The following is a 12,964-nucleotide window of genomic DNA, read 5'->3' as shown; positions in this document are numbered from 1 at the left end:
TCCCGACCCTCACCGCCCCCCGGAGCCCGCGGCGGCCCCTCCACCTCCTCACGCCGGAACCAGCTTCCCGTCTCCTTCCCTCGAGCACCCGGCCGGCTCCACCTCCCGCGTCTCCCTCAGCGCGCGACAGACTCGCAGGCCGCGAGAACCAGGATCCCGTATTGCCGCCGCCGCCGAGATTGGAGGCCCGGCAGCAGCCGGCCTCGCCCCTCCCGGAAATGGCTCCGGGGGCACCGGCCCGGCTCCCGGACCCTGGCGTGCGCGGCCCCGCTGCCACCAGCCGCGCGCACGCCCGGACCCGGGCCCCACGGCGTGTGCGCGCCGCCTACTGGCCAGGCAGCGGGCTGCACCCAGGCCCTCCCGTGAATGTCTCAACTAGGCCGTCCTGGGGCAGCTGTGGGATGCCGACGGTCACAACTTCTCTTCCAGACTGCCTTTAACAAAAAACTTCCTGGTCACATTTGGTCACTTGGAGCCTCCTGAGAAAGTAGGTCTGCAGGGCATTGTACAAACTAATCCAAAACAGCCACAGAGTTGGGTCTCTTTCCTGGGCCGGGGACTTCATTTTTCCATCGAGGTCAGTGGTGCCTGAAGAAAAGCAACATGGAAACTCATTTAATGGAAATACCATCCTCATCCTCCCCTCCATCACGCCCCCTCCTCCCCGCGCCCCAGAGGCTACTCTGCCATCACTACTTTCATGAGCAGTGCTGGGCATCTCCTTATACACAAGTGCAAAGGCCCACTGGGATCACAAAGCTCACCTTCATTTCCAGATGGAAAAACTAAGTCTCAGCTGGGTGCAGTGGCTTACGTCGGTAATCCCAGCACTTTGGGACGCTGAGGCGAGAGGGTTATCTGAGCCCAGCAGTTCTAGATCAGCCTGAGCAACATAGTGAGACCCCCAGCTCCAAAAAGAAAAAGAAGAAACTAAGTCTCAAATAGGTTTCCCATGACTTGTCCATGTTGTCATAACATGGCTTTAGTGGAAGCAGAAGGCAGTGCAGTTACATGGAACCAACTGACCAGTGACCTGCATTCAAGATTTTTTTTCCCAATAGATCTTAAAATGACACCTAGATAGACTCTTGAAATCTCTCAGACAAAAATGGCACTAATGAGGGTACCCAATTCCATCCCCTTGGAAAATGTTGCCATGACACTAAAATTAGGGCATCATCATCACTACCATCATTATCATCATGTAGTGCTTTCGGGATGAAATGTACTATCACAGCTGCCCTCCTCTGCATACCCCAACAGCACTTCCCAATTCCCCCGCCAGAATGGTTAAGGCCCTGAAAGACTATGAACAGGTTATCTTTAGGCCTCCTCACCCCCATTCCGTCAGAACTCCCAGACATCTCTACCATCCAGAGCCCCCGACTCAGGCATGAACACCCCCATGCCCTTACCCCTCTCACTACTGTTCCCCAGCAGACATGCATCCTCAGTGTTTAAGGGTCAGAAAATGTTCTGGGGCCTCCTGCCAATGCCTACTCATCAAGAGTTACTTTAGGGTTTCAGGCATGCCTTCCCATTCTCCATCTCCTACCCTTCTGCTTTAACTCTTCGTCAGATCCCCCAGAAACTGCACACCTCGTCTCCGTCTCCTTGTTAGTTACCACCCTCACATCCTTTAATCTAGAATCTGTGTGCCCAGATGACTAGAGGGCAGGGTCACATCTGATTCCTCCCCATACCCTCATACACAGTATGCAGTCTGCTCATTCTTCCCAGATGCACAAACCGATTCAATCATATTGAACGGATCGTTACTCTGCCAAGAACTATGCTAGGCACCTTTACGTACAAGCCTTATTTATGGCCTGACTTGCCCAGATCAGGTGACTCTCATCATCCCTCAACCTGTAAACAAGGACACCAAGACCAAAGAAGGAAATGATCCTCCCAAAGACACACAGCCATGATGGGGTGGAGTTTGCATGGGAGTTTGGATGGGAAGCCAAGGCTTCAGGCTTTGTAGGGAGGACATCAAATATGCTTATTGGTTAATTAGTATCAAAAAATGGTAGAGCTAGAGGGGTCTTCAACTATTCGCCAGCTCCACCCCAGAGAATACACATGAAGAAACTGAGGTGCAGAGAGAGATGTGACTCCTGGCAGTTCCTGGCAGAGCCCAGCCTGGAACATGGGTCTGGGTTTGCAACTCTGTGAGCCCATGCAGCTCTGTGTGTGTGTGTGTGTGTGTGTGTGTACGTGTGTGTGTGTGTGTGTGAGACAGAGAGAGAGAGAGAGACTTCAGGCCACCCTGCTCTCCTACCCCACACTCTCCCTGACAGCAGAATGACATTAGGGGGTACTTAGCTGGCTGGTCAGAGGCAGAGGAGGGCTGTCTGGAGCTTCCATTCTGAAAGTGTGGTTTCCCTGAGAGCAACATTGGCTTTACCTGAGAGCTTTTTATAAATGCAGGTTCTTGGGGCCCCACTCCAGACCTCCTGAATCAGAATCTATAGCTTAACAAGGTCCGCAGATGATCTTAATCCACAAGAAAGTAAGAAGTACTTCTAGACACTCCGTTTGCAGAGAAAGCACAATTTTTGTTTGCTTATTTAGAAACCAGGTCTCAATATGTTGCCCAGGCTGGAGTGTAGTGGCTATTCACAGCCATGATCATAGCTCACTACAGCCTCAAATGCCTGGGCTCAAGCAATCCTCCTGTCTTAGCCTCCCGAGTAGCTGTGTCTACAGACACATGGCACTTTGCCCAGATAGAAGGCATGATAGTTGTATTAAGCGTGTGGGTTGTCTGGGATGGCGTAAGGAGGCTGATGAAGAACGAGTTTCTGTGGGGCTGGGGAGGGAACCAATGCTCCCCAGTTGTCCTTTGGTACCATAATGGTGCCTTCCAGGATGACAAAAGATTGTTATTCAGGTGTCAGCGAGGCACTGAAATTCCTGCAGATGACAGAAGGCTTGGGGCGGGGGAGGGAGGTGTGGAGCAAGATGGCCCGGGATTTTTTCCCTCTGTGACTTCTTTAATTTAGGCTGGGAGGATCTCCCTGCAGCGCTTGTGTCTACCATCATTTAAACAATTCATGCCAGCAGATCTGGTTCTGCTTAAAATGGCAGCCATCCATGGCCAAGTTAGTGACAGCCTCCCCATCGTGCATGAGCACACACTCCGGCTCTAAAAAGCAGGCGCACACACTCTCCTGCCTCCATTCTTGTTCCTGACACCCCTTGCTCAGCCAGGGACCTTCCTGAAAAGCTCACCTCAGGACAGGGGTGTGGGCAGGTCTTAGGAGGGTTGCAGCCTCTGGGTCTGTCCTGGAAAGGAATAGCCCACAGGAAACCAGCAATCAGTTCCTGGAGCCCAGAATGCCCAAGAAGAGGCAGAAAACCAGCACATAGCTCCAGCAGCAGGCTGGGCTGATCACAGCAGAACTGGCTACCAGGGGAGGAGAGGCCGAGGGCCAGACAGACATGGGAGCACCCACAGCAGGGAACAAATGCCCCAACATTGCCAACTGGAGTGAGCAAGGGGCAGCGAGTCACCGAGTTATCATGGGCCCCCTGGCCTCACCCAGGTACGTGACCCAGTTGCCAGAGCGGCCAAGCCCTCAGAGAGCCAAGAGTTCTTTCCCAAAGAAAGCTCATCTTTCCTAAAGAAGCCCACTGATAGGGTTTGGCTCCGTGTCCCCGCCCAAATCTCATCTCAAATTGTAACTCCCACGTGCTGAGGGAGGGAGGGTGATTGAATCGTGGTTGTTCTCGTGGCACTGAGTGAGTCCTCGTGAGTTCTCATGAGTTCTCATCTCATCTGATGGTTTTATGAGTGTTTGAAAGCTCTTCCTTCATTCTTCTCTCTGCTGTGGCCGTGTGAAGAAGGTGCTTGCTTCTCCTTCACCATCCGCCATGATCCTAAGTTTCCTGAGGCCTCCCCAGCCGTGTGGAACTGTCAGTTAAACCTCTTTCCTTTATAAATGACCCAGTCTCAGGGAAGTTCTTAATAGCAGTGTGAAATGGACTAATACACCCACCATTGTTGCTATCCAGGCTGCACAATCACTCCTAGCAAAACATCAAAAACTGAGAGCAGCTGTTTCTCAAACACCGAATAAATATAAACTTCCTTTGACAAAATAGCTTTGAAGGCAGGGAGACAGGTCTCTACCCAGGAATCATTGTGTGGGCTACAGGAAAACAGTAGATTGAAGGCAGGGAAACAGGTCTCTACCCAGGAATCAAGTTGTTTTAACTGTCCAAGTCTGGGCTTCCTCCTTTGTAAATTGCTGTGGCAATTGTAAGAGATGTATGTGTGTGCCCATCACATATGGGGCCTGATCCACCATAAGCGCTCCATAATTATTACTATTATTATTATTATTAATTTATAAAGACAATGCCTCGCTATGTTGCCCAGGCTGCTCCTGGGATCAAGTGATTCTCCCACCTTAGCCTCCCAACGTACTGGGATTACAGGTGTGAGCCACCGTACCCAGCCAAGAATTGTTGGTCTAACACCCTCCACATACATCCAGGGTGCGCGCAGATAAGATTCCAATCTGAGCCCGTGATTGACTAAGCCCAGCCCAGCCCTCTCACCTTGTTGCTATAGGTTGATTTCGATCCCCATCAGGACCTGATCCTAGCAAGTTGATTAGTCCTTCCAACATGACCCTTGCCCTCTCTAGGGCATGCTAGGCCTTTGTAAGGCTTTTCTGAGAGCTACAGATCTACTGTTTTCCTGCAGGTTTTATTGCTTGTAGATCAGTAAGTCCTAAACCAACCAGATCCAACACCCCTGTTTATAACAAATATTGCTTTGTAACTCTCTTTTACTGTCTAGGAATCAATGTAGCACTATAACTTTAAAAGGGAATGTCATGATAATAAAATCATACATGAAGTTGGCAGAGGCATGGACTTACAATGGATATGTTTGCATTATGGGAAGGCAATATTTAATTGAATAGTGCTGTCACTGTTTTCTTTATATTTGACATTTTGAAATAAGGACTCAATTAGGATATTCACAGAACTAGATACAATCATCATGGATAGGAAAGCTGCAGACACAGACCAGTATAGAAGTAGTGTCTTAGCGACTCAATCACTATGTGAGCAGCATTGCCATGGATGATGTGATTTTACAAAACTGTGGATTAAGGTTGATAACGTCCCAGACAAAATGCAGGACAATTTACACGCCGCTCTCAACATAGTAGTTGTACTCCAGGTAGGTTGTATAATAAAATCATGTGTTTTTTTGTGGTTTTTTTTTTGGTGGTTGTTGTTGTTGTTTGAGACACAGTCTTACTCTGTCGCCCAGGCTGGAGTGCAGTGGCACAATCTTGGCTCACAGCAACCCCCGTCTCCCCAGTTCAAGGGATTCTCTTGCCCCAGCCTCCCGAGTAGCTGGGATTACAGGTGCCCGCCACCACACCGGCTAATTTTTGTATTTTTAGTAGAGACAAGGTTTCACCATGTTGGCCAGGCTGGTCTCGAACTCCTGACCTTAGGTGATCCACCTGCCTCGGGATTACAGGCATGAGCCACTGTGCCTGGGTGGTTTTTTAAATTTTAAACATACATGTAAAGAGAAGTTGATTATGGCTCATGTGACTATGAACTAGCTTTTCCCCTCTATGAATATTCTGACAGTGCATTCCAAAGATGTACAGGACTCAGGACAATTCTTCATTGTGATGGGATACATCCCTCACTAAGAGTAAAGAGGGACCTGCCTGTTGCCCCTGCCTAAAGCGCCTGGAGGAGAGAGAGAAGTCATAATGGGCCTCATTTCTGCCCCAGGGACCGCATTATTCTCCTCACTGAATGCCAGAGCCACCGGCCTCATCATTATGACAACCAAAAGTTTTTTTTTAATTTCCAGGATGCTCCCTAGGGAGTTCGGCTGCCCCAGTGAGAGCTTCTCTTGTAGACTGATAACAGGGATACACTCCAGCACAAGCCTCATTTTAATATCTATGGCTGAGGGCTTGTCAAGCCAGAAGGGACTTAAGCATCATCCAGGTACCCATCTAGCATGGATTGTCAGCATCTCCAAAGAGCCTTTCAAAATCCACATGTCAGGACTCTCCTGCAGATGGAGTGAATGAGGTGTGAGGCCCAGTCATCTGTATTTTGTATATTCCTGGATAACAGCTGCAACATTCTATCCATTCTCATCTCTTTCTAAGCCTTGGTCTTACAGCTAATGGGGGCAGAACCTAGAATTCCTGACATTCCAGCCCCAGAAGCCCAGACCCAGAAAACGTAGTGAAGCTTGTGGGTTCTTGTGGGGCTGTTGGGACACTGTGCTGTGGGGCTTTGGATGCACCATTAACTCTCTCTGGGCTTCAATTTCCCAATCTCAAAGTTGGGTAGAGAGGGGAAGCTGTTCCTCACCTCTGTCAGTCTAGAGTTCTCTTTGGCCCACTGGGGTCACCCTTCCCAGAATCCTCTGTTTGGTAACTCCATCTGTCTGCCTCCAGGTGCCCAGGAAGGGCCCTCTGTCATGTGGTTACTTGGTTGGGGAGTGTTTGTCCTGGCCCTGCTGTGAAGGATGACCATGTTGCCAGAATGCCCTGGGGGGCCAGGCCCTCTCACCACCCTCTGAGTGTTGACACAGATAGAACATGATGAAGAGGCCAAGCATTATATAAGTCCTGGGTAGACAGAGGACCAGTGGGGTAATTTCAGCGGTTGGCCCAGGGTTGTTCCCTGCCTGGCCCTGGAGAACTGGTTTCCAGGGTTGACTCAGAGGGGCGTGGGCAGCACCTGTATCCTAAGCTCAGAGGTCAGGGTAGCTGGGTGGGGGCACACTAATTCACAAGGGATGAAGAGCTTTTTATGTCTTAAAACTGAATGAGAGGAATTTTCTCTAGTCAGTGACTAAGGGCAGAATCTTCTCTATGCTTGGGGGAGTGACCTAGGCAAAGCGATCAAGGACAGCTTGAGCTGAGAACATAGCAGGAGCAGGAGCTAGCCAGGCAGAGAGGGGCAGGAAGAGCGTTCTGGCTGAGCAAGTGCAGAGGGCCAGTGGTGGGGTAGGAGAGGCCAGGCCAGTGTGGCCAGAGAAACAAGCCTGAGGGGGACAGAAGGGGAAAGCTGGCATGCAGGTCAGTAGGGGCAGGCATGGCAAATACACATGCCTTCAGGGGCCCAGGCAGGTAATATGACTATTACAAATTGGGAATGTAGGCTTCAGGCTACATTCATTCAGCATACATACATTCAACTGTTCAATGCCAGGTTGCAATATTCAAGGCCTGAGATGGATCATTGAGCAAAACAAAGAGCCCTGCCCTCATGCAACTTACATTCCAGCAGAAGGAGACAGACCAATAAACATAATAAATAAGTAAAGTGTATGGTAAGTTAGGAGATGCTTGGGGCTATGGAAAGAGAGGAAGCAAAGCAATGTTAGGGAAGCACAAAGTATGGGACTTGGGACAAGATGTCATGGATACTGCGATTGTATTTATTTATTTATTTTTGAGATGGAGTCTCGCTCTGTCACCTAGGCTGAAGTGCAGTGGCACCATCTTGGCTCTCTGCAACTTCCACCTCCCAGGTTCAAGCAATTCTCCTGCCTTAGGCTCCCAAGTAACTGGGATTAGAGATGCACGTCACCACACCCAGCTAAGTTTTGTATTTTTAATAGAGATGGGGTTTTACCATGTTGGCCAGGCTGGTCTTGAATTCCTGACCTTGGGTGATCCACACACCTCAGCCTCCCGAAGTGCTGGGATAACAGTCATGAGCCACCACACCTGGCAATTTTAAATAGAATAGTGGGGTAGTTCAGCATCTCAATTTTCCAAGGAAAGACAGAAATCTAGATTTTTAAAAATTCTCTCAATTTTAAAATTATGATGTCCTAAGAGTCTGCCAGAGTCAGAGATTATTCTCACTCTCTTTGCAAGGGTTACTTTGGTTCTTTATGTTGAACAGTGGGAACAGTTCAGCACTCTAAGAGACAGAGCCAACTTAAAGGGCTTGTCATTGACCCCTAGATTCAAGCTTCAGATGTTACCAACAATGCTTTTCAGCCATCTGTGGAGAGTGCTCCTTTTTCCATATGCCCAAGTTGCTCAGAACTCCCATTTTCTTGGGGCAGACACAGGGGTTGCCTGCAGCCCCTTTCCTTGCCCAAGCTCTAGCAGGAGGACTGTTGCTTCAAAGGGGAATAATGCAGTCCCTGGGGCAGAAATGAGGCCAGTCATGACTTCTGTCTCTCCTCCAGGCGCTGCAGGCAGGGGCAACAGGCAGGTCCCTCTTTATTCTTAGTTAACAACAGGAAATAGCAAGCCAGCATAATTTCTGGACAAAAAGAGCACATAATTTTATAGGACCATGCAGTCTTCTTGTCGCAATGTGCATAATTTATCTTGTGACCTTGTGACACAGTGTAACTCACTGAATCACCTCTGTTTGTTAATTCCATCTTTTTCCTCCCAGGATAGAAAGAGGGAAAAAAATCTCTAGCTGAATGGTGATGGTCAAGAGATCTAAAAGATCATTAAGTGTAATACCACCAAGGAACTCCCAGAACTTTGGGCAACTCATTCAGTTGTTTTGAAGATTTTTAAAAATTGGGATATACTGTATGTACAGACCCATCCACAAATAAAAGTGTAGAGCTAGATGAATATTGACAGAGTGAACATCATTGTTCAGCACCACCCAGATTAAGAAACAGAATGTCACCAATTCAATTGTTTTTTAAATAAATGCAAATGCAGATGGCAAGCCTCCTGTCTGAGACCTCCGGGTGCTGTCGGAAAGTGTTTTGATCTCCATCCAAAGAACAACAGCTATTGAGGTCTTTTCACTCAAGGGACTGACAATATCACATTTGTGTTTTAGAACAATCCCTCTGCGTGGTATGGAGAATGGCTAGGAGAGAATTCATATGGGCAGACAAGGTACTCAGCAAAGAATGAAAATAGTTGGTTCTAGGATAGAACAATGGCATAAGCTTAGAAGACGGACCTTTGGAAAGTGACAGGGCAGATTAAAACAAGACTCCCAAAGCCACAGGCTACCCTGTGCCTGGCAAGCAGGCTCCCACATGTACCCTCAAGCCAAGATTCCCAGGGAAGAAGTCACATTCAGAGCTCAGGGCAAACTAACCCGTATCTATGGGCTATACCTTTAACTTGTTGCAACTGGATTGGAGAGCCTTTCCCTTAACCCCAGGATTCTTTCTGACTTGAAGGTTGGTTGGCAGAAGTAACCAGTAGAGTGACTGTGTTCATGCTGATGCTATTTCAATTTATCCCAAATGCTATGGGTTGAACTGTGTCCCCCAACAATGCATGTGATGAAGTCCTCAATCCTAGTACTTCAGAATATGGCCTTACTTGAAAATAGGGTCATGGCAGAGGTAATGAGTTAAGATTGAGTACTACTGGAATAGGGTGCATCCCTAGCCTAATATGACTGGTGTCCTTATAAAACGGGGCAATTTGGACAGACATGCATAGAGGGGGAACACATGTGAAAATGAAGGTAGCAATCAGAGTGATAACTTTATAAGCCAAAGACCATCAAAGGTTGCCAGCAAACCACCAGTAGCTAAGGGAAGGCCATGAAACGTGTTTTTCCTCATAGCTCTCAGAAGGAACCAGCCCTGCCAACACCTTGATCTCAGACTTCTATCTTCCAGAGATGGGACACAATCCATTTCTGTTGTGCAGGCCACCCAGTTTGTGGCACTTTGTTTACAACAGCCTGATTAGCAAACTAACATGAATAGATTCTCATGCTAGCCCCAAATCTCAGTAGGTTGGCAATGGAGGAATGGAAAGGGCAGGGTGACATGACCATTCTCAGTGGCCTCATGTTCCCCCTGAACACCCAAGTGTTGGGGCAGTGGTGGGGACTTGGAAGCCTGCAGAGCCCTCTGATAGCTGCTGCCAACTGGCTTTCTGGGAGACAAAGCAGCCTCAAGCTAGTCCTTGTGGGTCTGCTTGAGGGCACTGCTACACTCAGTTTTAGGATAAAAACCCACACCTGCCACTTAGGGAGAGCTGTTGCAGGAGTGCTGCAGAGGAAACCACTCACTCAGACATATTTCAAATGCCCACTCTTACTATCCACTATCCATTTAATTCAAGTGTGTCAAATGTTTAAACCATGTGCCCTGGCTGCCCATCCAAACATCTAACTCAATATTCCTAGCTATTGCATCATCTTAGAACAAATTCAACTCATTTCATTTGAATATTCATGTGAATCCCTTCAATACACACATCATACAAGTCCTTTAAAACAAACTGTTTATAGCTAGAAGCCATCTCCTGACCTCAGCTGTCCCCCTCCAGGGAAGGCTTACAAAGTTTCTAGTTGGGAACAGATGGCCCTTTGGGAATTGCCCAATGTTGTCTCAGGACATGACCTCACAAGAATAAAAACAAGTCAAAACCCAAGGCCTATTGGCAGAGAATCATTTACAAGACAAGCATAACTAAGTCAGCAGAGGTTACCTGGGCCTCACCCCAGCCTACATGGAAAGCACTTACCTGGTAAGTGCTCCGTAAATGGCAACCCATGGCAATAGTCATCTATCAATGACTGTATTGATCTATCTGTGAATTAGATCATATCTGGAGAAGATAACCTTGAAGGAAAAGACACCATAAGAAGCCCAGTTAACTGAATGCCTTTCTTGAACTTGGCCACAACGACCCCTATGATCAGCCGCTGCTTCTCTCCACCTTCATGTCCCCCATTTCTACCTCACTCTCAGACTGTATGTCCCAACCATACTCACAGTGACTATCTGGGATGATTTTGAAACTAAGGACATATTATTAAGTTTTCTGGGACAGTAAGCATAAATTGATTTGTTCTAACAATCTGGGTCTTCTGGTCTCCCTAGCAATCTAGAACAACTTGGAGTTCCCATAACATGCCCTGGGCTTTTATAGCTCCAGACTTTTGTATGTACTATTCCCTTTTCTTGGAACATCCTTCTCTCCTTGGTCTACTTTGTAACCTTCCCCAAGACCCCTAGGTAGGCTCGAATTCTCTTTTCCTGTGTCTCCATTTCCGTAACACTTAGCACATTAAGTCTTAATTTCTCTGGCTCCCTCAAGACCAGTAACCGCTAGACGATGATATTATATCTTTTCACCTGCATGTTCTCTAATCTATTCTATGTTACAGACATTCAACAAATGTGTATATAATCAATGATTTTGTGGTTATCTAGAGAAGAAGTGGGTGTGAGAACTAACCACAAATGTCTGAAGAGTTGTCATAGTGAAGAAGACCCAGACTTGATTTGTGTGGCCATAAAGGATAGAACAAGAATACTAACCAGAAGCCTCAAGGAGGCATATTTCAGTTCAATATTAAGAAGAACTTTCTAGGCAAGAGACCTAAACAGAAAATGAACAGGCAGCCTTGAGCAGTAGAGAGCTTGTTGTCATTAGAGGTGTTTAAATGATAAATGCTAGCAAACTCTTGGTAGGAATGAGGCAAGGATTCAAGCATGTAGTAGATGAATGATCTGAATGAATACCTGAGACTCTATGACTCATGTATTCATCCGTTCAATGAATACTGGGCATCAGGCACTGTGCCAAGAGCCTGATGAATTAACACAAAGCAAACATACCCAGGTAACCACCACATAGATCAAAGCCCTATTCTTGGTAGTGAACAAGATAAATGTGGTCTCTGACCTCTTGGAACTTACAGACTTGCAGAAGAGATATATAAAATTGTAAGCATTATTGGGTTCTAAGAGAGAGTACAGGAGGAGAACTAGGTACAGGGACCCAGTTTTATTCCCCTAAGGCCATTTTGTTCTATGACCTTGGATGTTCTGGAGAGCTCAGGCTTATTCTCTCTACTCTGATGCCTGCTATTCCAGTTGAGTGGCTGGCTTAGACCAGTCTATACCTGTCAGCTCCAGAGCTGTGAGTCCTGGTAAGATGACAGGTAACTAGGTAACTTTGATCATCCCAGGGGAAACAGGTGAGTGAGCCATGTGGGGTCTTTAACCATGCCTCCATTCTTTCCTTTTCTCTTTTCTGAAAGACCATCAGAAGGCTAGTCATGCAGAGCTCAGGACAATAAAGGCACAAAGAATGCTATGGTAGATGTACCCAAAGAGCCTGGCAAAAACTCAGACTCTCGGAGCAGCCAACCTTCATCAAAGGACTCAGTGGTACTGGCTGCAATCCAGAACTCCATGCACAAAGCAAACCAGACATAGCAGGTGAGCCAACAGCATGTGGTCACAGAATTTTCTCCTGTACACTGATGGAGAGTGGCATCAGGATAAAATAGCAGCCATTCACAAAATATTAGCTTGATCTTGGTAAACACTAATAATTAAAAAGCAAATACCATGCATCAAACCTTTACTGTGGATCACACTCTGTGGCTAGATGACCTTATATGCATTATCTTATTTAATCATCAAATAACTACATAAAGTTAGAATAATTATTATTTCTGTAAATGAGGAAATTGATGTCAGGAGTTATCAAAATTTGGTTTAAGATCACATAGAGAATGGCAGGCCTGAGTATCTCTGGAGCCCAGGCTTCTGGCCTCTGTTCTGTGGAATCTTTCATGGGGTTTAATGAGAGCCCGCCAAAGCAGAGTGGGTTTAAATGAGCTACCCTCTCTGACCTCCAAAGGCAGCTCAGTAAGTCCTCAGCAGAGTAGCAGTTTAGCAAGAGACTTCACTGCATAGGCAAAGTCAAAAGGAAAACAACAAGCTAGAAAAAGAAGTATTTTAATTACTCATACTACAAAGTGATAATCTCTCTAATAAATAAATCCATCTATCCGTATACGAACTAACAAACCAACAGAAAAATGAACAGAGGTCACAAAAATGTTTAAATAACATTTAAACACATGAAAATTCAACCTCACTCAGTAAAGAAATGCAAATTAAAGCTATACTGGCCAGGCATGGTGGCTCACGCCTGTAATCCCAGCACTTTGGGAGACCAAGGCAGGTGGATCA

The 12,964-nt window shown here is 46.9% G+C and overlaps 1 protein-coding gene across 1 annotated transcript in view; it reads right to left on the bottom strand.

Moving 5' to 3' along the window:
- Nucleotides 1-214, bottom strand: part of SGPL1 (sphingosine-1-phosphate lyase 1) — a 58,618-nt gene extending 58,404 nt beyond the window's left edge. The window contains exon 1 of the mRNA XM_011927546.1: nucleotides 53-214. The gene's annotated coding sequence lies outside the window, so the exon portion shown is untranslated. The remainder of the gene's footprint in view (nucleotides 1-52) is intronic.
- Between the last annotated feature and the right edge of the window lie 12,750 nt (nucleotides 215-12,964).

Source organism: Colobus angolensis, unplaced genomic scaffold, assembly GCF_000951035.1.
Source record: "Colobus angolensis palliatus isolate OR3802 unplaced genomic scaffold, Cang.pa_1.0 Scaffold12, whole genome shotgun sequence".
Lineage (NCBI taxonomy): Eukaryota > Metazoa > Chordata > Mammalia > Primates > Cercopithecidae > Colobus > Colobus angolensis.
This window is presented reverse-complemented; position numbering and strand designations above follow the sequence as displayed.